We start from the raw sequence: 26954 nt of genomic DNA, 5'->3' as shown, positions 1-26954 counted from the left end.
AAGCTGGGCCAAAAAATTAACTGATCTGTTCTTGCTCAGCAATGCGACTTGATGAATACAGGAATGGAACAGACTCAGTACAAAAATACTGTTTCTTTTCAAGGAACTGGAGTCACCAGGTGCCACTGTTTTGCATCTTAACATAAAAATCTATAAGACTGCACCTTCTGGTATTAACAGATAACACCAGAATGCTCTACCCCATGGCAATTTGCTGAGATGCAAGATATCAATGCCCTGAGACTCTCTTTTTTTTTTTTTTTTTTTTTTTTTTTTTCCCCATAAACATGGGACCTCAATCACTGAAGAGCATAACTTGAGGAAGACTTTCTTGCTGTGAATCAGCCTTCAGGGGGAATACTGACTTTAGGAGGAGAAATTATTCATGGGGGACATTCATGAGATGAAGAACTCAGAAGGGACATCCTTCGGAAATGGAGTGAAGTCTTCAGAGAACACAGTCCCTTTGTTAAGGACATAAAAAAATGAGCTCTGTCAAATGCCAAGTGAGCATATAACCTTGTGGGGAAAAGTCTTCAGGAGAGGGGGAACTGAGGATACGTTCCCTCTTGTTCCCGTATATATGTATATATGTATGCATATATGTTATAACCTGATGACCTCCTGGCTAAGTCCAAGAGACATACCTACAGTGTTTGGCTTTTGATACCTTTCCCTACTTCTGACTCAGGACATATTTTGCAGAATCACAGAATGGTTGAGGTTGGCAGTGATCTCTGGAGGCCATCTGGTCCAACCCTGTGCTCAAGCAGGACCGCCTAGACCATGCCTAGGTCCAAATGACTTGAACATTTCTAAGAAGGCAAGACTCTAAAAACTCTCTGGGCAACCTGTGGCCATGCTCTGTCATTCTCACAGACAGAATTTCTGTGTTCCAGTTTGTGCCCATTACCTCTTGTCCTGTCAATGTGCACCACTGAAGAGTGCGTCTCTGTCTTCACACCCTCCCTTCAGGTATTTATGTACATTTATAAGGTTACCCCAAGCCTTCTCTTCTCCAGGCTGAACAGTACCAGTTCTCTCAGCCTTTCCTCATAAGGGAGATGCTCCAGGCCCTTAATCATCTTAGTGGCTCTTTGCTGGACCCTGTCCAGCGGCTCCATTTCTCTTGTACAGAGGAGCCCAGAAGGACACACCACTTGAATTGCAGCTTCACCAGAAGTATCACCTTATTTGACCTGCTGGCAGCAGTCCTTGGTCAGCATCACCAATCTGCTCGCCAAATTGACACAGCGTACACTGAATAGTGTAACTGAGCTACTGTTCTTGTTTCAGGTGAAGCATTAGGAGCTGGTGTTTCTTCTGCACTTGTGCAACTAATGGCTCTGATCAATATTTATCACCAAGCAGTACAAAAGCAGCAAATGTAGCTTTCTTATGAGGGGGGTGCTCAGAGCTCATGCAGATGGCAGAAGTGGGAATCCTGGAGAGATGGATACAGCAGACATGGGAAAGGGAGAGTGAGAACTGCTTCCACGTGCCATTTCCATACAGCATAACTGTCGGTAGAACTCCTGGTTTGCTTTCTAACAGGATATCATAGTTTTCAAGCTTTTTATGTAATGCTTGTCTCTTGTTTTCTAAATATTATGACAAAGTGTCACATTGCTACACTGGACAAAATGTCCTCAGCCCATGTTCCCCCTAGCTAAAGTGGTATGTGCTGAAGTGAAGAAAGTGCCTACACCATGTTTTGGTGAAAAAAAACTAGTTGAAATTATGGTCATATCCATTTTCCTGACCATTGTTCATAACACTTTGTTGTTGTTTGTTTGCTTTTGTTTTTTGTTTTGATTTTGTAAAGCAGAATGTTTGCAAAGTAGTCTTTCAACTTCATAACAAGGAATAAAACAAAAAAAAATGACTTTTTTTTTTTTTAAAAAAAAACACCTTTCACATAAAAAAGCCAAGTTAAAAGGGAACTCAGGAATACAAAGAGCCAATTTCCATGAGAAAATGGCCTTATTCTAAAAGAAATTTTGCTCTGTATCTCCATTCAAAACTGTCAGATTTCATAAGCACTCATAAGTTAGGGTTAACTGTATTCTAAAAAGTCAAACAAATGTTTAAAACTGTTCCATTTGTATTGTTCATGCTTTTTCCTGCCAAGATTTACATCTGCAAAAAACTTAATATAAATGCTACTTACGTGTTTGTAACTTTAAGTCAACCAAAACAATAGCATACTGAAATATTATGCTCTATGAACATAATGTGAGGAACTGAGAAAACAGTTATAGAACATCTAAAAAAGCAGACACCAGGGTCTCCTTGTTTTGGATATATGTTGCTATTAGGAAAAATGGTACCGAAAAGATGACTCAGCACTAAAACACTTTGAAATGAAGTAACACCTTTCAGGAACAGATTTTAGTTTGATGACTTAGATGCTTAGGTTTACTGTATATTGACCAGGGCTATTTTAATTGTCTTGGCTGAGCTTTCACAACAAGTGACTGAGCTGGATCAAAAAGTGGCTCAGTCTCAATGGGTTCAGGCATACAGGTTTCATGTCCCATAGATGTGCAGCATAACCACCAAGTCTCCATGAGGCTGTCTAGGAAGGACTGATTCTCCATTTTGTTGTTGAAGCCAGACCATAGAGCAGTCATGAATACAAAATACTTGAGTTTGGAGAAAGTGGAAAAAAGAGGGTGTATGACTTCATATCAGGGGTCAGAGACTTGTATTGACAGAAGGGAATTGCTGGGATCCTTGCGTTGGGTGCCCAGGACTTACCTACCTTGTGCCCAGGACTGCGAACGTCGTGTTTCTCATCATTTCTTACTGGCTAGTTCAAGTTCTTCCTTGTTCAGTTTCTGGTATTTGTGATTTCCTTTCAAAGTATTTAATGTTTTGCTATATACACAGGATATAGGATATGTAAGTGACCCTTTTAATTTGGGGTGGTTCAATTTTGATTTACTTTGCTGCAGGTTTTTGTAAAAAGAAATTTAAAATTGCTGTGGAGTTCTGTTTCTCTCCCCATTGGAAAATAAAGTAAAAAATAAATATGTACTGAAAACTTGGAAAGGCCTGAGATTTTTAAGAAGCAAACATAATTTCTTAGTTCATTCTAGATGTAGCATATGGAAACAAATACAAGAAGGACTATGAATAACTGAATTATCACCACATTTCTATATTGACTGAAAAATTCAGAAATACCTTTCTAAAGTGCTTTCAAATATGTTGATGGCAATTTTTTATAGTTTTTTTTTTTTTTTTTTTTTTTCCTAATTAATTAGAGATAGTTACAGAGCAATTATCATGTCTTCATGTCTGGAAATGACATCTGAAAGGTAGATTTACAAATACATTACCACACACAGTTTTGTTCATCTATGTAAATGTTTTTATATCTTCCAGCAGTTAGCCTACACTGGTTACTGTTTTGGAAATCAGCATGTGCCATTAGCATATTACAGAAGATAAGGTACTCCAGGCATTTCTAACAATAAGAAACAGTATTTTATGGACTTTTAGTATATAACTGTGCAAAACCTGATAATTTGTTATTTAGCTTTGGAGATTCTGTTCTGAGCCAGGTTACTGAAAAACAAACTTTTTTTTTTTTTTTTTTTTAATATAATTATTATATTACTATTTAGTTATCCTGCCTCCTTTTTAAAAGCTGGTTCACTGCATGCTTTGTATTGATATGTCTTTATATTAGTGAAAGAATGATACTGGAGATTCATTGTAAGAAGTGAACAGTTATTCAATACTTATTTAATGTTTTACTATCAGTTCTCTGAGCAATTTTGCTTTAAGGCAGAGAATGCAGTAATGAGATGTACTTGGAAAAGGTGATGAGAAAAAAGGTGATGGTCAGTGGAGCTGACCAGGGTCACAATCTAAATTATCTCTACCAGAAGTGCAAATGCTATGGCCAAAGGGTCATTACAACTACAGAAATTCTGGCAAAAACTATGTTCACCTCTACAACACAGAAACATGTAGAGCTCGGAGGTCTTACAAATCATTGTTCTTCTGTCTATATCTGAATGTGTGGCACTGTTTTTTTTCTGGGCTGTCTTAGTGGCCAGTACTTCACTAAATCAGTGCCCGTCCTCTTACACTGGAGCTAGTGCTATCTATGAAAGAATTGGTTTCATGTCTTGTAGGTACAGCCTCCTGCAGAGAAGGAGATTGTATTGTGCCACATGGTGGTTTATTTCAGAACTAAGTAAGAATACCTTGTCTTCAAAACTAGCATGGCTGGTTTATTTTATTCTGAAGACTTACATCTTCAGGCACAGAGGCCTAGTGAAATGTGTTTGGTGATCTGTGCTATTATCATGCTTTCCTTAAGGGTTGTTTGGCTAGGAAGCATGCACAAAGAAACCAATTTACAGCTTGTCAATATTGCCATATTTGTAAAGCATCCTGGAAGCCTGACTTACGTTCTAGGCCTTAGCACATCAGCAGCTTGCCTCAGGATCTGGCTCTTAAAGATTATGGTGGTGACTACAGCTTTTAAGTAAATGATCTCACATTTCTGGATGCAAGCTCCAGTTTTGTGATAAATCAAAGCAGTTCATGCTCTGCTTCCTGGAGGTCACAGTACAGCTAAAGTAGATTTGCTTCATTTATGGTTATTGAGATACATATTTTCTGAATCTCTGTATTTTCCTCTTTCCCCCCAGTGCACCAGCACAATCAGTGGGTGCATTACTCACAGAGAGCACTTGCATGCAGGTATGCCAAGAGGGATCCCAACTTGCAGTAAGTCACATTTTTATAAATACTGTACTCTTTTAAGTTGCCTCTTTTTATATTTGAGAATATGAAATCAATTCTTCTGTCATTTCCACGAATACATAGAGATTCTCTTGAGCTTTGGAAGGGAAACAAGAGAGAAAGGAAGTTCATGGCAGGAGTGGTATTTCATTCCCTGTTTTCCTTTCATGACTCCTCTGTCCTATCCATTGCCCAGAGAAAAAGTCTAACCACATGCTTCAGAACAGAAAAACACTGTTTGAGAGGGCAGGATTATGCCTCAGTTTGCATTTTAATTAGAACTGGGGCAAAAAGACTCAGACAGAAAAAAAATCCAAATCTTTCCTTTAATGGGGCAAGAATATATTTCCTCAACAGATACAGGCTATGTGTGAAGTGCATAAATACCTATTTCTTATTACCGAAGAATTTATACAAGGTACCTGAATGATTCTCTCTGAGGCATTTTTTTTTTCTTTCAGGGCTGAAATACTGTATGGCTTCTCTGAGGGAAAATTAATCTACAGTTTTCTATAGAGTACCATGGGATAAAGTAAACAGTGCTTTAATATCTCTTCTAAAGGACATACTATAAAAATAAAAGTGACACATTTTTTACTTGTTTTGAGTGCACAATTTTTCACACCACAAGTAACTATGTAATTTATTGGAAATTACACATTTACTTTATTCATTAGTACTTGTAAAAAATAATTGAATTACTTCTAGCCTATTCTAGTTTTATGGAAAATGAAGAATGACTTGATTCAAACATTATTAACTAAATTAAGTAATTCTTTATGAGGCATTTACTTCTAGACTGCCAGGACTTTCAGCTGCAAATAAGCCCCTTAGACCAGGGTAGAGATTAGTTCAGTGAAAGCACACAGCTTCCCATTCTCACTTTATAACATTCATCTCATTAGATCATGCAAGATCTATAACTCCCAGTAACAGACAGAGATCAAGAAGTAAAGGAAGAACACAGACTTATGGAAAGAGATAGAGGAGAGAGATTTCCTTTATCTGAAAGAAATATATCAGGCAAAAGATAGGAAACAGTAATGTAAAATAACATGCTTGTCAGTCAAAGAGAAACATAGTCTACTAGTTTGGCAACAGTTTGCTCGGCTGCTATTCTTTTACCTCTTCAATAATTATGGATGTGCTGTAACACAAAGGTTACTGGGAAGTACAGCAGCTTACCACCTTCAGTACAAGTAATGGCTATGACCACACAGTTATCACAGTCAGGGTGCAAAAGAATCAGACAACAGTAGGGAAAGAGCAGGTGAGAGAGCAGTTCTGCAGGTACTGTAAATCATGTGAGCCAGAGGAAATTCACCCTGTGACACTCTAGGTCTGACTGAAGCAGTTTCAAGGCAGTAGCCATTTTCTCTGACACCTTTTGGAAGCTCCAGAAGAAGAGAAAATGGCAAAGCAAGTCTTTAGATGCAAACAAGAAAAAGAGGATGAAGTAGGAAATATATGCTGGTTACAGTAACTTAGGTCCTAGAAAAAAATATGCACCGCATAAAGAATAAAGAATTGACAACAGAGAAGAACAAACACCCAACAGGAAATGGTTAGAAACAATACCAAAACAAATACATGGTAAGTGAAAAGACTTGCAGAAAGCAGAGAAGAAATTGACAGTGTCCTTTGGTAAGACACTTTGCACTATGGTTTTACAAGAAAGCTTGGGAAATATGGTTTAGATTAAATTAGTAGCACAAAAAAAATAAAAATAAATAAATAAATAAAAAGGAAAAAAGGAAACCATGCCCTGTTTCTAGATATTAGTGGTTGATTCTCAAAGTGGAAGACTACAGTGGATGAGACTTCATGGAGATGTGTCCTGGTTTGAGTTTGTCACTTCTTGAGAATTGGGCCAAGGACTTGAGAGGATGTTTAAGAAATTTGTGTATATGCTTAGGCTTGAAGTGTGTTTTTGGCATGATTAGAATTAATATATATATATATTCTAACAAATTGAAAAGATAAAGATACTGAATCATCAGAACACTCTGCTTAGATAAGAATAAACAGTTGCACAAAAACAAGCTGGCTAGTCAGGAGAAGTGTATGTAAGAGGGTTTAATGGACCTCATCCTGAGTCAACAATGTCAGTGGTATTGCAAAAAGACAGCTACCACTGTGGGCTGTCAAGAATATAGCCTGAAAGACCTGTGACCTAATGCTTCTACCCTTTTCAGTATTGGAATGGTCCCAGCTGGAATACCACATTCAATTTGTTAACACTATGCTTTTAGAAAGAGGTAGATCAAATTAGCAGAGGAATGAGAAAGATCAGAAATACAGAAAATATGACCTATAAATAAAGGTTGGTTGAAGCTGTATTTGGCTTAGAGAAAGAGGGGCATGATAGCTTTGGTTTTGTATATAATGGGAATAATTTTTTTTTTTTTTCCTTTTCACTAAAAGACATATACATTATTATTTAAAACAAAAAGTAAATGCTTCTCTTAAAATAACAAATGTACTGTTCTGCCATGGAGTTTGTGGGATCTTCATCATGTGAGTTTTCAAATGACTTGTAACAAGTGTCTGTTATGAATGATGAAAGCAGAGGTGGCCTGGGCAGGTGGAAGGATAAGATGACCATGTAAATGACCTCCTTTCCTGTTTCCTATAACTTTTTGGAACAGATGGCCAAGTAAATCTGTGGCTAACAAATCAGCAGATTTTCCTTTATCATGACAATAAATCATGACTGTTGAAATTAGAATATTAGTCATAGACAGAGAACTCCCCCCACCCCCCCAGAATAATTATTGGGGGTGGGGTGGGGGTGGGGGAGATGTTTATACCACACCGGTGCAAAGAAACTAAATAATCACTCTGAATCCCACCCTTACTGTCATATGCCAATAGTGCACTGTGATGTTTAAGTCTAATACATTAATACGTTATCCATTTTTTATTACCAGTTTTCATCTCTTTGCTGTTTCAAAATAAGAACTGCTTTTCAAAGTCAGCCACAATGTACTGAAAAAAAATAAAAAAAAAAAGAGAAAGAAAGAGAAAAATAGAGATGACTGTTACTGGTAGTCAAGCCTGATACACAGCAGTCTGAAAAACACAAAAGCAGGAATGTTCCAGTGTTCCTCCCCGCTTGGTGTCAATTGTTACAGTAACATTCACAGTTCTAAGGTGTGATGGGTTGATGGATTGACCCCAGAATCTTCAAACATTTGGAATTCAACATTTCCACAGCAAGATGTATTTTCTTGGGCTGACACAAAGCTTGTACTTCTGTAACTGGAGGTATCCAGTGGTCCAGACCATGGCCAGATATTATGTGTAATAGGAAAACCTAACATGGTGATTATTATTATTATTATTATTATTGTCTAGATGCAACAAATGCCATCCACAGTAAATGGACATGTTGTGCCTTTCTCATGTTGTGGCCAGGCATGCAAATAAGCAAATCAATCAGCTCACATGTCTTTTCTTATACGTTTTCCAAGGGCATTACATAATGATTGTGTCTGTAACATTTTAATAACATCATAAAATTTCTTGTTCAACACAAAGAAGCACTTTATGATAGGCTCATCAAAGGAAGTGGAATTTTTAATAAAAATAACTAGGCTTGCTATTTGGTATAAATATTGCTTTGGCAGTATTATACATATTTTGGTTGCCAAATATTTTATTAAATGATAACTATCATAGAATTTCCAAATATCATCAAGCTTTCATCTTTGTTAATATTGTGGTAATCCAAAAAGATCATGTCAAAAATATAGTGTTAGGAGTTTGTGTTAATGCTGTAAATTTTTATAAATTAGAACTGTATAGTTACCCCCTAAGCCCCCACAATTTCTTGTCTCAGGCATTCACATTTCACTGATAATACTCGTTTCATAAATCTTGGCATTGGTGTTAAATTATTCATATGGTGTTATATGAAAACACATGACAATTTTTTTTAAATGTATTCGTCAAGCATCTTGCAATCAGCTAAGACGCCACTCTGCTGGTTATTTTTCTAAATCTTGGCATCTGAATACTTTGAATAAATTTTATTTTATTCAATAAGTTTCCCTCTTGTTTCCAGGCATTTTTTTTACGATTTCTACAGCTTCACTTATATTGTGTTACCCTTCTATTTTATTTTATTTTTTTCTTGTCTTGATTTCCCTTTCTATCTGCCATGTGCTCTATTTTACTATTCTTGCAATCTATCATTTTAGCTTTGAAAAACATATTTCCTATTATCTGATCTTCCCTGGATGTACTTAACTTTGTGACATTCTTCTTCTCTGAGTGACCTTTGTAGTATAAACTTTCGTTGCTTCTTCCTGAAAGTGTATTCTGACAGTAAGGGCAGGCATACCTTTAATTCTTAAATATGGAAACTGCACTTTTTGAAATTCCCATATCCATCTTCGATGCTTACATTTCAGCAATATGACAATTACAGTGTTACTAAGTTGCATTGTTGCATTATATATACATATATTTTTTTTTTCTTTTTTTTTCTTTTTTGGAATTGTCATACATTATTCCTTTGCTGTTTATCCAGAATGTGATGAAATACACAGTGGGTATTCTTCCAGGAAAATAATTCAAGGTGAATGAAGCAAACAAAAATCAAATTTAATAGTAAGAAGAATCATTGTTAATACGTGTTTAAATGGCAAATATCTTTTGGTTGCTTCCAGCACAGATCTCTTCAGAGTGTATTCTCAGAATTATTCTCATGAAAATGACATGGTTTAGTTTCATTTTGTAAAACACTCAGTGCATCCTGAATATGGAGAGGAATAACTAAGAGAACCCAAACAATTTTAACTCTTTCCTCACCACTATTTCAGAATAGTAATGAAACTTCAGAGAACTTGACCAGAATGCTAAGAGTGAGCACAAGATCAACCAGTAATGATCACAAGCCAATGTTACTCTTTATCCTAATAAACCTCTCTAAGACTGGATAAGGAGCAGATTGTGTTATTTTCTGCTAATACTTGTGAGTAAGGCTTTCTGGATGATCTTAACTCTGATTTCTACTCCTGAACGAGCTTAGTTTAATTTTTATTTTTTTGAAGATGGAATCCAATTTTGGAATTTTTATCCTTTTGGAATATTTGCAATTGTAAAACACAACCTTTTCATTTTAGGAAATATTTGGTTGGAGGACATTCTTTCAACTTTAACTTTTTTTTTTTTTTTTTTTTTTAAGTTTTACATTGGAATGTCATTTAAAGTGAATTCTTAGTAGTTTAGGCCTGGGAGTCTTCAATAACCCTTGAAATTAAAAGGGATCTCTTTATTGAATTCACTGGCATTTGAATTAGGACTTATGTTGGTTAAAAATAAATAAATCAAGATAGTCTAAAGATATTTCTAAGAAAATTTTACTTTATTTTTTTTATTATATATATATATATATATATATTTCTGAAAGAACAGAAACTTCAGGCTTGATTTCCAGACTATTATATGGCTGTGACGAATTGGTCTGAAAATCACCAGTGACTTCAAAGTTTGTTGTGGGTCTGTTAAGTACGATGTTAACGTAAATGAGGCATAGGTTTATCTATTTTATTAAACAAGATGAGTGGTGTAACAAATGAAAAATGTAAACAGAAATAACTGAAGTAAATTTATTATCCTGAGCTGAGCCTTGTGTGAAAATCTTAATGAACATTTCAGTAGTTTTCCTTAAAAAGTAGTGAAAATTACAAGAACCTAAAACTAAATTTATTTAAAGGTTAGGTTTCAGGAACTGCTTTCAGTGTTCCATTTATCATGTGATCAAGGTCCTGGATGTTAAAAAGTACTCAGAACTCAGCCAATGAGCATTAAGCTTGTTGATTATTACTCTAGATTGACATAAAAACTCCTAATATATTCAAAATACCAAGTCAGATTATAAATAATGGCAATGCATATATGTATTTTTCCCCTGTCCTCATTTAATGCATTTAATGGAGTTGCAGTTTCCTCATGGTCTTTAGCTGGCCCAAAGGTAATTTGTTATTCCTAGAAATTCTTCCAACAGATTCTAAATGAAGAGCTGAAGCTCTGTACAGATTTATTCTCTTTGCTTTAGTCATACTGTTATTTATTTGTGACATTATTACCATTTAAATTTGTTGCACTTTTTTATTCAAATGTCATTCAATTCAACAGTACTATTTACCTCCAGTATCCACTGAATGTTGTAGAAAATGTTACCTTTTTCATAAAAGTGTGGTATTGATTAAATAATGAGTTTTAATAACCTAATCCCTGAGAAAACACTTTAAAAGTCTTTAGTAAGAAGACTGTGAAATTTTCAAGAAATGCAGTGAAAAGCCCATTTTAACTAAAATCAAAACAAACAAACAAACAAACAAACAACACCAAAACATTTACTTCCGTGAAAAGACTTTTTAGGGATTTTTTTTTTTTTTGAGTCAAAAATATAATTCTGTTATATTGAAATTATATTAATTGAAATTGAAATACATACATTTTATTTTTCTTGATTACCCATCTTTGCAATCTAGACATTAAAAAGAAAGCAGAAAACTGTTGAATAGGTGAAAAATGTCATGGCCCTTACTGAAATTTATGCTTCCTTAAACTGGGGCTGGCTGGCTGGTTTACAAAAATGCAATATAGAAGAACTTTGAAAATCTCACCCTAAGTTTTTCAGGTCAAACATTATGACTCACCTTTGTTTGTTAGAAATTTTTCTTAATAGCTTCTCAATGTGCCTGGGATAAATTGAAATGCAAGTTCTCACACATAGCTTTTATAACTGAATTACCACTAAAAAAAGTTGCAAGAGTATGCCAAATTAAAAAACAAAAACAACAACAAAAATCTTATATCCCAACTTGTTGCTAGTTTCTGAATCTAAACAAATTCTTAATAGAAAAGAACAATTTCAGGAACAACTTTGGAAAAATGTTATAACTGTATAGCAAAGGAAATTACTTCGGGTAAACATATTGGCTCTTTCTGGATTTAAAATTTACAAATGTATTTTAAAATGTCTTATAATCCATTTCATAACCTAACCATTTTGCATGTCTGTGGCAAAACATGACTTTACAACTTCTCCAGAAGCTCACAGATCCTTTTCTTGACATCCAAGTAAATTAAGGAAAAGCAAGAATGAACACCATGAGAGCAGAACTTTCATTTTATAACCTCAGATGATAAGAGCATAAAATGATTTTATTAGGTCAAGCTAAAAGACCATGTAACTCAGTACTGCATCTTCACCAATGGCTAGTACAGGGCATTTAAGTTCTCTTTTTAAACTTTGACCTTCTGTTTATAGATTACATATCAAGCTTCATGTTCTTGCTTTGAAACAAAACAAAACATTTTATTGTTTTGTTTTTGGTTATGCTCTTATTATTTTTACACTTTTAGGAAGTTAGTCCTAAATTTCTTTTGATATGTCTAACTGTGATTTTATATTTATTTTTTCACAATTTATTTTTTTTACTTAAACAAAAAAAAAAAGGAAAAAAAAAAAAGCCATTTTCTCCTTTACCTTTTCTGCTCAATATGGTTTCCTCTGGAGCTATGAGAAATATTTTTTTTGATGGCAGAGGTGATTTTTATTTGTCACGAAAGTCTAATACATTCTCTTTCAAAACTTTTTGTACCACTTGTAGCAATTTTATGCTTTTTGCTATTTCTTTTAATCTTATCTAGCTGCCTTGATTATGGAAAGCTGAAATTTTAGTGATGGTCTTAGCAGCAGAAAGACAGAAAGCCTGGAGTAAATGTGCCTCAGACACTGTGACATTCTGCTAAGTTAATATTATCACTTTTCAGAAAATATTTCTACAGAAATGCTTTTAGCTATAACCAGAAAACTCAGAAACACTGTGGCTTCCAGGACACATATATTCTTTTTGTGTGATACACTAATAAGAAGACAACCTCATTTCACATTAGTTTCAATTTGTTTGTTCTTAGAATAAGGCCTAAGCAGCCAGTAAAATGTTCAAAAAATAGAATCTTTACTTATTTGCTGAAATCCTTTGAGATTATTTTACTTAGACCCCAGAATACTGACAAAAGAATTCTATCTGGACATTGATAACAGATTCCTTGGAATGGAAAGAAGTGGTTGGGTCCTGGCTCTTATCCTTTACTCCAAAAGGTTCTCCATAAGCCATATAAAATAGATCTGTGAGACTCATCCAGAATTCCCTGAGGAACTGTGCCCATCTCATTTACAATGCAAGCTGAAAAACAGAGATTCCACTACAATAAAAATTGCTGTAGGCAACCACATATTAATATGGGATGTAACAAAATCTTGCAAGACAGACGAAGTGTGAGGCCTTCCCTTCAGGCCTACCAGTATACAGTAGACAGCATTTTCAGCTGAAGTCTTGAAATTGTCCTGCTTCTCTGTGCAGCGCTTGAGAAAACCAGTTTTGCGTCAAAATACAAGAAACAACATGAATCTACCCAATTTTGACTTTAAGTTTCCATGAGTTCAACTTTCAGATTACTGTCTCTTGCTTGAAACATTAATGCAGAAAAAAATAAATATCAAAACTAGCAAGTTAATGATGATCAATATAAAACATGACTGAGAACCCCTATTTATTGACAGCTTCATTTCAGAATGTTTAAAGGGAAGCTGAAGGGCTGGAGCTGCTAGGGCTCCTGGTATGTTCCCTTTCAACTTCTCAGTCAGTACAATTTTGTTCTGCTTCACTGCATTGACGACTAGCTGTTGTGGAAAATTTAATAGCGATGTCTTATGCAAATAGTGTGCTCTACAACTAAAACAAATAAAAACGAGGAAATGTACACATTGTACCTTTGAAAGGTTGCAAGCAGTGGCACAGAAGACTTGGGTTACAATAACATCTGAAATGAGCCTGGGAGTGGGAATGTAGCAAGGCTTTTTTCAAAGGGGAGCCAGTTCACTAAACACTAGAGTGATTTAATGCACCATCAATTATTTCCTGCTTGTCACTTAAACAGGCTCCACATATGCATGGCAGGTCCATGAGTGCAAAGAGGAGGTAGAAAGCATGATTTATTGGCTGGGGCAAACACCTGCGAATTAAGCAGCTCAGAAATTAGCCACAAGTAGCATATTAGTGCAGCTAATCAGGCACGGTTCAGTATTTCAGTTTCTTGATTTGCTCATAAATAAGGCTGTATGTGGCTGCCCTGGGGCATTCTGGTGATTAACAGCCCTGACCTACAGTAAAGAGTGCAATCTAAACAATTTAGTGGGGTCTGCAGGTGCACACTGTAGGCTTGTTACTTATAGGGCTGGTACATCCAGTATGTAGAAAGCTCCTGGTATCTGGATGTCTTGTTCGTACATTTTATCACACCATTTAATGATCAATTCGCTTTTCATTCATTTACCAGAGCCTGGTAATATTAACAAGTTTCAAACTAAGAGGCACTGATGCACAACTGTGAAACCCAGTTGACTTCCTTTGTCTTGCTTGGATGTCAGAAAAACGAGAACATCATTCTTTGCAGTGCACTTTCATATCTCACACCACACTCGTTGACTTTCATCACAGTGGAAATGACAAGTTGCTACTTGATCTGTGGTTGGCTAAGCCTACCTGTTTATAGCTAATGTAAAAAAGTTGTGTGGAGGAGCCTATACACAGCAAGCAGCAATCTGCTGTTCTGATTTTGCCAAACACTGAAGCAAAGACAAATTTTTTATCACTGTGTTCTGACACCTTAAGCATGGTGTCAGAAGGGGGAGGCTTGAAGCTCTTTTGAAACACTACATGTGAGCTCATGTAAACCTCGGTAGTAGTAGCCATATCGAATTTAATGCTGTTAGAAAAATGACACTTGTGGAAAAGAAAAGGAGGAAGGGCCTCCGTCAGATAAACAAGATTCTGGGAAAAGCATACTGGTCACTCAGAGTACTTGCTGTAGCCTTCTAATTCTTCACCTCCAAAAGAACATATGAGAACATGTACAAGGATGAAAATGAACGACTGGTGGGAAAGATGTGAGATAGCATTGCCTGTGAGGGGACGACAGCCATGTCAGATCACCAGTTACAGCTTTTGTTTTCATGACCCTTGTCAGATTTAGCATAGGCAGATGAGAGGTTGCTTCTGCTGTTTGGCTACCCCCATATGATTATGATTGCTTCAGAGTCATTCCATTTCCCTGGTACGCTGAGTGAGGGTGGCTGGCATCCATACCACTCACAGCCAGCTGATCAGACAGTGATCTGACTGATCTGCATTGGAACTTCTGGGGGATGTCTTGTGTGGTATGTGTTTCAAAGGCCTTTGCAGCTACACCATTAGGACTCTCTAGAGTACCATTACCCATGGCATACTTACTGCATGTGTCTGTTTTCTTTAATGATCTTACTAGCTTTAACCTGAATGGAAGCCATTTGGGGATTTTTACCTTGGGGTTGCACTGTTTATAAACCTCAGTGTGAAACAACCTGATGAGAGCATGAAGCATCTTAAGAGAGCATGTCACCATCTTCTCATTATACCACCTGGGTATATCTGGAAGCACTAGCTTCTAGCCCCACATCTGGGGTAGCTAGAAGCACTTGTTGAGGCACTTTCTTCTTCTAGAGTGTTCTTCCTTGCTGGGATTAGGATACTTAGAAGATTTGTTTCAGGGTCTTTAAGAATTAGTATTTATTTATGTTGGAACCAAGATGATCACAGGTATGGCTTTCATCACTCCATATTTCTGCTTTAATAGCATGATACTGAGGGTATTTACTATGTGTAGAGGTTATAAGAATATGGTTTTGGATATAAGATTGGCAGACTGCGCTGTGCAAAGAAGCAATCTGTCTAGCCCTTGTACCTGCCTACTTAAATTTTCCACCAGGCCTGGGTTCTGCCTAAAGACCTCTTTGTTCCCTCACAGGATATCTGGCAGGTCTGAAGTGTGGCATGTCAAAAAAAGGGGAAAAAAGAGCTCAAAATGAAACTGTAAAACAAACAGCATAGGCACATCCTTTGCATTTTCCTTTTTTCTTTTTTTTCTTTTTCATTTTTTTTCCCTTGCTTAGATGAAGCAGAAATAAAATGGGACAAAATGTTTTTTTCTGGTTGAAATGAAAGACTGCTTTTCTTGGAATAACTTTGAATATGTGCTTTTTCCTAGTACATTCTATTTAATGCTGTCATTGTCATACCAATGTATTTTAAACTCCTCATGTATTTAAATAGAAGTAGAAAAATAAAAACATAAAAGAAGATAGAAATAATAGATGTTGAGATGTTCACTATATGGCTATACACTACAATGATATATAGAAAAGTTACAAGGTGTGTGTGATGGGAAACACTTGAGAGTGTTGGTAAGTATTGTAAACAGAATAAAAAATGATCAAAATATAATGCATAATTTAGAATAGAAAGGTTGCAGTGCAGGACACTATCAGATACATAAAGATTGTTCATATGCATTAAAAGATTTTAGACTATCTCTTTGGAAAAGTTAAAGTAACATTTGAAGTTGTGTCTATGATTTTGAAAAGTGTATAGTATCATCAGATCACCAAAGTGCCGGAGCTCTTGTTATAAAACAGCCTTTGTCTTTTGGTACAGGGGATGTTAAATTTCAAGTACAGCAAACTCAAAAGAGCTACATAAAACCAAGCACAGGTTAAAAAAAGCAGATTTATTGTGAGAACTCTGAAATGATATCTAGATGATCCCCTGAGCAGCCCTTGAGATGTCAAAGATGATAATACAGTAACAACATTTGGGAAGTATTTCTGGTTTTACACTTAGCCTTTTGGCAGGAATTTATTAAGACAGAATAAGCCTGTGACTTTTCAATTCCAAGTACAATTTGTTTCTCTAATATATCTGCAGGAGTAATGTGTGATGGAATTTTTCCTTTGCTGGGCCCAGTAGTTGTGGGTGATGATGTGCTATAATAGGTTCTCAGAGGCCATATCTCAACAAGATAAAACACAACACATGTACATCTGTGGCCCAGTGTCAATGCCTTAAACGTACATCAGAAATGCATTAAATCTTCTGATTGCTATTTTGTTTGTACAGCTTGTTGGTTCAGAGTTTCCTTTGTAATGTACCCTGCTGATTACCTTGAATTATTGGCATATCCTTGGTAGAACAAGCACACCTTGTTCAGAAACACAGCATTACAGATGTGGCTTGAATCTTTTCCTTTATTAGTAGAAAAAGAAAAAAAAAATAATTCTTAAAGTTATTTCCAATATGCTTCCTGAAAGCACATATCTCAGAATCAAGTGTGTCCATCAGTGCTTTTGATCAAAAGTAAAGGCACATGATATCTCATCACAAATTTATCCACACAGCTGTTTGTGTGTGTGTATCTGTGCCTGTGCCTATATATAATGACAGAACAGTGTAGAAAATAAAGTATTATGGACAGCTGTGGGAAATGGTGTATCAGAAGAGGCATTTTTAGTTTTGGATAGTTTTTTGGGGGGCCAGATTCTTATCTAGTTTAAAGCTGCACATCTCCTGTCAGCTTCGTTACTCATATACATGATTTTTTTGAAAAAAAGTGAATTTTTTAGAAGTAAACAGAAATTAAACATCAATGGAATTCACAGTGCTTGATAAAAACGAAGTCTACATACATATATATATATATATATATATATATGTTTGTGGTATGTTTACATGGCAAGGTTTTGGTAGCAGGGGGCCATAGGGGTGGCTTCTGTGAGGAGGATCTAGAAGCTGCTCCACGTTTGGTAAGGGCCCAATGCTGACCAGAGCTGAACCAATAAGTGATGTTGTTTTGCGCCTCTGTGAGAGCATATTTAAGATGGGGAAAAAAAGAAAAAAAAAATAAAAAAATGCTGTGCCATGCAGCAGCTGGGAGAGTGAGAGGAGTGAGGAACAGCCTTGCAGGCGCCAACGTCAGTGAAGAAGGAGGGGGAGAGGTGCTCCAGGCGCCGGAGCAGAAGTCCCCTGCGGCCTGTGGTGGTGAGGACCATGGTAAAACAGGCTGCAGCCCATGGAGTACCACGGTGGAGCAGGGTTCCACACTGCAGCCCATGCAGGAGACCATGGTGGATCAGGTGGACCTGCACTGATGGAGGCTGTGGCCTGTGGAAGTCCCCTGCTGGAGCAGATTCTGGGCCGGACCTGTAGCCCATGGAGAGGAGACCACGCAGGAGCAGGTGACCTGGCAGGAGCTGCTGCCCGTGGGGGACCCAGGTTGGAGCAGTTTGCTCCTGAGGGATGGACCCCATGGTACAGACCCTTATCTGGAGCAGTTCTTGAAGAGCTGCTGCCTGTGGGAAGCCCACGCCGGATCAGTTCAGCAAGGACTGCATCCCATGGGAGGGACCCCACAGCACAGGGGATGAGAGTGACTGAGAAGGAGAAGCAGAGAAGAAGCGCTATAGACTGACCATAACCCCCATTCCCCCATTCCCCTGTGCTGCTCAGGGGGAGGAGGTGGAAGAAGGTGGATGAGGGGGAAGGTGGTTTTGGTTTCTTTCCTTTGTTTCTCCCTTCTCTAGCTTGCTAGCAACAGGTAATAAATCTTGCCCGTCACAATAATTACTGTGTGATCTCCTCGTCCTTATCTCAACCCTTGAGCCCCTTTCTTCGTATTTTCTCCCTGCTCCTCTTTGAGGAGGGGGAGTGAGAGAGAGGTTGTGGTGGAGCTCAGCCGCCCACCCAAGTAAAACCACCACAATGTTATATATACTATACTGTACTATACTATACTATACTATACTATACTATACTATACTATACTATACTATTATTTGATTCCAGCCATTTCCAGTCTCTAATGTTTCCACATACTATATCTGAGCTAAGATAGTCTGCTGAAAGTGTAGTAAGGCTACAGAGATACATGAATACACCCGTAGGGTTCCAATTTGTTTCTAACCATCTTGGAATGTGTACAGAGCAAAACGGTGTCCACTTTTTCTTCCTTCCATTTGGTCATCAACATTAATTGAGAGCTGTGTCTATGTGCTGATGTGGTGCTGATAACCATGCCATGTACTGCACACCTGTCTGTGGACCATCCAGATTGGAGAGCTTAGTCAAGTGACTCCTTTCTCATTCACATCCCTGGGTTTCCTTTCAAAGGGGATCACAGAAAAGTTGCTCAGGGTACATCAGAAGTGTCTGCCTGGGAACAGGGACTGCAGGATTAATATGAGAGTAAGACCATTGAGCTACAGAGGACTAGATATAGAGATTTTTGGTAAATTCCATGTAGTCTATATGTAACATATATGCAAATGTTGTTAAAGTAAATCTCAGATTAGGGGAATAGAAAGTGATACTCCTCTATTCTCTGCTCAAAACAATTTTTATTAATTTTGTAAGTAGATGAAAATCAATGTATACTTAACACACATGTGGCACTTCTTCACTGGAGTTCACAGCTTCTCATAGGCAGATGAAAAAGTTGCAGTTCTCAGGCAAGTGGTGAGTAGTTGCTAGTCCACCACTCTCTTCCAGATGAACAGCTCTTTTTCACAAGACTGTGAAGTGGTCAGATCATGATGGCATTTCTGCAACAGATTTTGTTCATGTTGTTGTGTAGAGAATTACTGTCCTTTGGACAGATCCAGGTATTATTGCTGTTTCTATGTTAATTAGCTGTCTATGAAACTTCAGTTACTCAGTTGGGAAGGTGAGGCATTATCACGCAAGATAAATGTTGTATAGACAAGTCAAAATGTGATCCGTAGCTACTCCCAATACAAATCAGACTGCATAAACTTTTCACTGCATACAGATGAGTAATCAAATTAATCCTAGAAATAAAAACATGCAATGAAAAATATGTTTGTTCTGTATTTTATTAGTTAATAATAAGACTTTTTATAGGTGAAGATTACATAAATGACATTTTGATCGTAACAAGTACCTGTTAACTATAATTAGCAACAGTTCCTATTTCTGAAGGAATTTAAACATTTTATTGATCTACTATGTCCAGTGGCTGACAAAGATGATTTTTAAATTGACATCAGTAGAAACAGGAGGCTATGGATATAGCTGAATAAAAGAATACTTATGTATTTTAATAGTAATAATACAAAATGAATTTATATATGCCCACTTGGACAAATACAGCTGATATGACTTAAAATGGAAATAGATGCTTGTGTCTCTGTAGTAAATGGATTCTGAAATGAGTGAAAATAAAAAATGGCACCATACTGCAGATGCCTGGAGACAGCTGTCTCTCAGCAAATGAACAGGGGTTACGGAAAAGCATGTGTATGAGTCTCATGCTATGTCAGTGTGACTTCCCTTGCAGGAATCCCTGCAAGCTCCACTTTGAATGCAAATCATGGTTCAATGTATTGTAATTTTATATTAAGACTTGATATGAAACAATTTAAAGTGTTTTCCTTTTTTTTTTTTTTTTTATTTTTTTAAGTGAAGTATAAAAAGTGAAAGCAGTGTATTTCTGAATTTGCAACAAATCTATGCCATAGGCCAATTTATTTCTACCAGGTGAAGTGAACCCCCCTGTAAATCTAAATTCTGTAATGGCATATACATTTACTTGTTTTGTAGCTTCAAACATCACTAGTGAAATACTGAAGGTAATACTGGAGATAAATAAGGGTGTTTAAATGTGACCACAAAGTATTACAAATAAATGAATATTACCAGATGAAAACTGCTGAGGAAAAATATAGTACCACTTCTGTATTATGAAACAGGTACATTGGTTTAAAAAAGAGACTATTTGCATAGATGATTGAATATGAGTGAAAAATGAAAACTATGGAGATTATAACAGAAGTAACTGTCTTGTTTAAGAATCTAGGCTACTAGAAAATTTGCCAAATTCTTATAGTCTTTAACTCTGTAATCTGTTCACTGTGCATCTAATGGCTCATTACACTTTCCCATTTGTGTTAATGCCATTTTACTAGTTCTGCTTCCAAAATATACTTCATACTCTTAAAAAGACTGTTTTAAATTGCTTCTCACTACTGTCCATTTTTAACATTAATTCAGTCTATCCCATTTGGCGTTAATTTATGTATGTGTTTGTGCATTTAGTAAGTTCAAACATATATGTATGCACACCTGTTGATCTAGATAAGTAGCATACAAAGGAGAAGAGAATGTTAGCAGCTAGTCTAGAGATGACTGTATTTCAACAGTAATGGTTCTTATTTAAAAGTATGCTCTGATTATTTATTTTACATGCTTAGTTGGATTGAGGCCACAGTGCATTTTGTTATTAAAACTTTAATTTGTTTTTGGCTTCAAAAGTAGACTCTCAGTCTTTTTTATACAAACATATTATGTGATTTCAGTAGAATAAATTCACTTTCACAATCCATTCAACACCTGATTAGTTCATATTACTGAGGCAACAGAGATATGATTAACTTATTCTTGTCTTACAGTTCATAAACTGTGCTGCAGATAACAATGTGAGCCAATGCTGATACTTTATTCAATAGTTGGCTTTAGGAACTTCACCAGAGACTTGATTTTCATTAAATATGGTGGTAATCTAATTTATTTGGAGAAATTAGTATATTTCTTGAAACTGTCATCATACATCAAATAAAATTGAGTTTGACAGCTTTTTTTTATTATTATTATTTATTTATTTATTTATTTATTTTAGCATTCCTAGCAGAAATGAAAAACAGTTATGGGAAGCTTTTTCTGCTGGCATCGTTTGTAGATAATGTTGAAGCTTTTCTATATATTTTGATGTGTCTGATGTATATGATTCAGTGCACTGTTTTGGGCAGTCTTCACCAGTACATCATTACTGTGAAAAAATATGAGGAAACTATTTTTAATCCAAAAGATTCTTTGTAAACATATCCTTCCCCCCAAATTACAAGACACTCATATTGAAATATGCAGTGACAAAATATAGTACTATGCTTTAGTATTTTTAGTCAGACTATGATAGTAATAGTGGTTTTTTCTTAGTTAAACTTTAAGTAGAATGAATGCTTTGGACAGTCTCTCATGGGCAATTTTCTTGAAATGACTGAGGACAGCATAAAGAACAATGGGTAGGATTACTGTTACAGAAGGGAAAGAGGAAAAACAGTAGAATATTTACCTATAGGAAGAAGGTCAAGAAATGTTGATGTGGTACCAGTATTAAAAAGGAAAGAGGAAAAATTACTCTGATCTGTAATGGTGCAGATTCTAAAGTGATGTGGTGCTCATCTTATTTTTGCAAAATCTACTTTGACCTGAAACAGTGATTCAGTTTGCATTAAATTTTGATCTTTCAAAATTATTACCCTGAAGCAATTGCTGGAAAAGTAACACAGTTGTGAAGTAAAACAACTACAACAGTAAAACTTTCAAGACAATGTGATGTATCCTAACAGGCTGGCCTGGGATGTGTGAGACACAGATTCAGATTTTCACTCTGCCTACTTGAGGACAGTTTTCACTGCAAACCACCCCAAACTGTAGGGGTGTTTAAGGAAAGGTTGGATGTGGTACTTAGGGATGTGATTTAGAATGTGATAGTGGTAGTAGGGGGATTGTTGGACCAGATGATCTTGGATGTCTTTCCCAAACTTAACGAATCTATGATTCTATGATTCTATGATTTGTGTACAGGAAGTTCAGAGAGGCATCCAAGTGTGCTTATTCCCCAGAATAGGCTTGAGAGTTTTCACCATGAATTTGTTCCATGGGCTTCTCCGTATTTACATGAGTACACTTGAAGTGATTTCACTTTGTCCTTGTTTTGAAGACTGCTGTCTTGCAGTTCCATCATATCCAGCCCTTGGCTTGTCTACTCCATCCACAGCTACCTCACTTGTTTGTTGAAGAATCTCTTCTCCGTCATTTCTAGTTTAAAGCTCTCCTCACAGGTTGTCCAGCCAGTTAGCAAGCATACTTTAGCCCCACTTAGTCAGGTGGATCCTGTCTATATCAAGAAGTTGTTGACCTTTGAAGTGAGTCCCATGGTCATAGGATCCATCCAGTTCTAGTCAGGCTACCCCTTGCATTGGCAGGATTGAGGAGAACACAGCTTGGGTCTCAATGCTCTTCACCACCAGAGCCATGTAGTCACACTTGACTTTCCAAGTCACCCTTAACATTATGATTGGTGCCTACATGGAAGAACAACAAGGGTACTTGTCAGAGGGCCAGGTGATCTTTTGTAGCCTCTCCACAACATAGTGAATGCAAGGCCCCCACAAGCAGCACATCTCCCTAGAAGGCAGCTCTGGTCAACAGATGAGGCTTTCTGTCTCCCAGCAGCTGGGAGTCTGCTGCCATTATCATTCACCACTTCCTCCTAGTGGTCCTGAGTAGATCAGGCTCACCTGCCAAAGATGTTCCATTTAATAACACTCCCAGCTATAAGGACAGTAAACTTATTCTGTAAATGCAAGCCTTCAGGTAGTGCAGAAGCCTTCCTCCTAGTGTGAGAAGTCATTAGCTTCCCCGTTTTGTCATGCTGAAAAGTTTCCACTTTCCAACTTCATGGGGACAGGCTCTTCTTGCCTCTCTGCTACAACTGAAGACTCTTGAAGCTGTTGAGTCTCAGAGAACATCCAGTTGATCTCTTTCTCATTCCACTGGTCTATCTTGCCACTTTGTCTGCAACTCTTTCACTTGGCAGCACAGCTCCTTAACAACTGGAGCCTCCTGCAGGCTAAGCAAGAGGTTCCAGGCACTTCTTGAAGCTCAAGACTTGCAGAGCTGCATCCTCCTGCAGCTTCATCTGGGTCCAAGAGTCTAACAACAAATTGACAGTGTCTCCAGTGGCTCCTGGGTACCTGGCACATTGCCACCATACCTAACAAAGTGTCTTCTAGACACAGAAAGGTTTCTGGTCTCTCTGTTCACTGTTGTACAAAATGTGGTATCTACTGGCTGTACGCAAGGAGCTGGTTCTTACATAGGCCTCTCCTGAGCATTGGATAACCGTGTCCTTGGCTCTCACTATTCAGGGGAGAGTGACTCTGTAACTCTGACATGAATTTCTATTAAAAATATTCTGAACAGTTCTAAGATCTAATTTCTGTAGGGCAGAGTCATTTGGTCACTAATGCCCTGCTTGTCTCCATTCTATTCCTGTATTTCTGTCTACAGATATTCCCTACAAATAAAACAAAAAGTTGTTCACAGAATGGTTTGCTGAGCTAGCTGCTATTTTACACCATTTACATTTTCATAAGTGTAATGTCATTTCTAGTACCCAGAAGGTCTTTGGAGAAGAATTTGGTTGGGAAATTAGAATGACTCCTATGTGAGATAAATACAACCTGAAAACAGGTGAACAGAAAGCTGGAGAACATGGTCAGTGGTTATAAAAGCTGAAAAAGCAGAAAAGCTGGTAATCGGTAGCTTTCACCTAATGTGATCATAATTGCAGTTGCCATTATTTGAAGAACATCTTACCTAACTGATATAATGCTGCCTGGTATGAAAAACAAAACAAAACAAAACTGAAACTAGTCTTGTTTTCTACTAAGCTGAAGGCATACCGTGAAACAATCTCATCATTAAGAATCTTCCTGTAATGTTTTTGATACATGATAGCATTCCACACATAGGGTTTCAAAGAGACAATCACTTTTTGTCTTTATATGAAGTATGATCAGAAGTAAAGCAAAACTGGATTGAACACAGAGTAGACTGAATGAATTTTCACCTATGGAAATATGGATATTTCACTGTCCTTTGGACATTCCACCTGTCCTCTGCATTTGCAGTGATCTGTGAAGTGGGTTAGTAGGAACTTGTATTGCTAAAGATAATGAAGAATAATATAAGGCAATTTATGTAATTTCTGTGAATCCACTTTAGGCAAAGAATAAAGAAAGCAGTAGTTTTTCATAATTCACTGTATAATGAAGCCTACTGTATAATGAAAAGAAACTGTGGTGTAGGAATGATTAATAAAGCAAATGCACTGAATAGGGTACAGTAAAAATACAATTATTATGTACTGCATAAAAGTGGATAATAAGTTAAAATTGATTCTGAGGCTATGAATAAACAAAGGCAGATGTATATGTTGTATAGCAGCTAGATACTGTAGGTACCTAGGTATTTTTGTAAATTTAAGGAAAGTCAGTCTCAATGAAGTGAATGCCAGAGTTTTTAACTGATAAGATAAAAACATGCAGACAGTAAAAAATATTATTAAGATGTGGCAAGAGTTTGTCCTAAACCATAATAATGCTGGTTGTTCAAAGTGTTAGATTATTCACTGCAAGTAATTGTTGTCAAATGTTGCCCATTTTGGCATGTAAGCAATTCACATACTGCATCTGATGTATAAAACCTATTAAGTATTCAGAATTATTTTACCTTAAAAGATTTCAGGCTTATTTCTGAACAAAACAAAACAAGCCTGTAGATGTCTTATGTACAGTACTGTGTTCTGTTGGTTACCAAAGCATTGTATTATTTTCATTTATAGAGAAGAACAGAGCTAACTGAATGATAAGCAGGAAATATTGCTCTTCTGGTAAAAAAAAAAAAAAAAATGTTGATAAATGTCATTTGTACTAAATAATCATAGAATCATATCATAGAACAGCTTGGGTTGGAAGGGTCCTTAAAAACCATCTAACTCCAACCTCTGCCATAGGCAGGAATGCCACCCACTAGATCAGGCTGGCCAAGGCCCCATCTAGCCTGGCCTTGACCACCTCCAGGGATGGGGCATCCACAACTTCTCTTGGCAAGCTTTTCCAGTGCCTAACTATGCTTACAGTGAAATAATTTCCTCCTAATGTCTAGGCTAATTCTATCCTCTTTTAGTTTAAGTCCATCTCCCCTTGTCCTATCATTATCTACATGAGTAAAGAGTCCTTCTCCATCTTTTTTATAAGACCCCTTTAAGTACTGACAGGCAGCAGTGACATCTCCCTGGAGCTTTCTCTTCTTCAGGCAGAACAGCCCTGCTCTCTGAATCTTTCTTCATTGGAGAGGTGCTCCAGCCCCTTGATCATCTTTGTAGCCCTCCTCTGGACTCTAACAGGTCCACATCTTTCTTGTGCTGCGGGCCACAAACCTGGACATAGCACTCCAGGTGGGACCTTCTGAGGGCAGAGTAGAGGGGTACAATCACCTCTGTTGACCTGCTAGTCACACCTCTTTTGATACAGCCCAGGATGCAGTTGGCCTTCTGGGCTGCAGCAGTGCACTTCTTGCTCACGTTGAGCCTTTCATCCACCAGAACCCCCAAGTCCTCCTCAGGGTTGCTCTCAATGAGTTCTTCTCCAAGTCTGTACTCCTGTCTGGGATTGCCCCAACCCAGGTGTAGCATCTTGTGCTTGGACTTGTTGAAGCTCATGCAGTTCACACAGGCCCACTTTTCCACCCTGTCCAGGTCTCTTTGAATGGCATCTCTTCCGTCTGTTGACACCACCTTCAGCTTAGTGTCATTGACAAACTTTCTGAGGGTGCACTCAATCCCATTGTCTACATCATTGATGAAGATATTGAACAGCACCAGTCCCAAGACAGTGCTCATCACCAGCCTCCACGTGGGCATAGAACCACTGATCCATACTCTCTGGGTGTATCCATTGAGCCAATTCCTTGTTCACAGGGTGGTCCACCGTTCAAATCTTTCCAATTTAGAGATGAGGCTGTCATTGGGATCATATCATAAGCCTTACAGAAGTTCAAGTAGATGACATCAGTTGGTCTTCCCTTGTCAACTGATGTAGTCACTCCATCAAAGAATGCCACCAGGTTGGTCAGGCATGATTTATCCTTGGTGAAGCCATGCTGGCTGTTCTAGGTCACCTCCTTGTCCTGCATGTGCCTTAACATTGCCTCAAGGAGGATTCGTTCCATGATCTTGCCAGGCAAAGAGGTGAGATTCACCAGTCTGTAAATTGGAGTGATGTTTCCCTTTTTCCAGTCACCAGGGACTTTCCTGACTGCCATGATTTTTCACATTTGATGGAGAGCGTTTTGGTGACTACATCAGCCAGTTCCCTCAGGACCCTGGGATGCAAGTCATCAAGGCCAATAGACTTGTACTCGTTAAGTTGCATAATGTGGTCTTGAACTTGCTCTTTGCTTACAGTGGGAGGGACTCTGCTCTCCCAGCCCCTACATAGAGGTTCGTGGACTCAAGAGATGTGGGAAGCCTGACCACTAGTGAAAACCGAGGTAAAGAAGGTGTTAAGTACCTCTGCCTTCTCCATGTCTGTCGTTACAAATTCCCCGTCTTCATTTGACACAGGTTATGCACTCTCCTTAGTCTTTCTTTTGTGG

General features: G+C 37.4%; 1 long non-coding RNA gene across 1 annotated transcript in view; it reads left to right on the top strand.

Annotated features, from left to right (window-relative positions):
* Positions 1-26954, top strand: part of LOC118162725 — a 118576-nt gene that overhangs the window by 25284 nt on the left and 66338 nt on the right. The window contains exon 2 of the long non-coding RNA XR_004748584.1: positions 4671-4749. This is a non-coding gene — a long non-coding RNA (uncharacterized LOC118162725). The remainder of the gene's footprint in view (positions 1-4670; positions 4750-26954) is intronic.

This window comes from Oxyura jamaicensis, chromosome 2, assembly GCF_011077185.1.
Source record: "Oxyura jamaicensis isolate SHBP4307 breed ruddy duck chromosome 2, BPBGC_Ojam_1.0, whole genome shotgun sequence".
Lineage (NCBI taxonomy): Eukaryota > Metazoa > Chordata > Aves > Anseriformes > Anatidae > Oxyura > Oxyura jamaicensis.
The sequence above is the reverse complement of the archived record's forward strand: the minus strand, read 5'-3'. Positions and strand labels throughout refer to the sequence as shown.